Source organism: Penaeus monodon, chromosome 28 (assembly GCF_015228065.2).
Source record: "Penaeus monodon isolate SGIC_2016 chromosome 28, NSTDA_Pmon_1, whole genome shotgun sequence".
Classification (NCBI taxonomy): Eukaryota; Metazoa; Arthropoda; class Malacostraca; order Decapoda; family Penaeidae; genus Penaeus; species Penaeus monodon.
The window spans coordinates 16,336,634-16,337,188 of record NC_051413.1 but is presented as its reverse complement, the minus strand read 5'-3'; the positions used below and the strand labels follow the sequence as shown (position 1 = coordinate 16,337,188).

Sequence of the window (555 nt, the reverse complement as noted above, 5' to 3'; positions counted from 1 at the left end):
CGCTTACATAAGACCTAATTGTTTTTGGGGTTTACATTATGATCTCTAGAGTGTATGACCTTTTCCTAGGAAATGTCAAGAAAGTAACCCCATTATTGTGTTTTTTCAGTGATAATGACACGAGGGTCGCTTTTGGGGAAATTTCGTCCGTATAAAAAATTCCCCCGGGTTTAACTGATAAGGAGGGAGAGGGGTTGGGGGAAGGGGAAAGCAGGTCGCATAAGATTAGGGAGATAAAGCGGTCACATAAGTTTTTCAATTAAATTCGTAAACTTATGTTTTTAGGGGGAAACAATTGTTAGGCCATATTGGAAAGGGGGATTTGGTATGTGAATGTAAAGGGGGTCATGCTGTATCTAGACGGGCTCTAAAATGCGAATCAGAAAGAATTCTCTATCAGGGGTATTTATTTAGGTCATACTCATTGTCTGTTGGGACCAAGGAAACGTGGACCCGGGTCAGCGACCGCTTGTCCGTTCAGTGAAAATATTATGCATTGGTTATATAAATTTAAATTTTAAAATTGGGGGTTGTGTTTGTGTGTGTGGTTAAAAA

The 555-nt window shown here is 39.8% G+C and overlaps 1 pseudogene; it reads left to right on the top strand.

Moving 5' to 3' along the window:
- Positions 1–38: 38 nt before the first annotated feature.
- Positions 39–555, top strand: part of LOC119591076 — a 13,154-nt pseudogene continuing 12,637 nt past the window's right edge.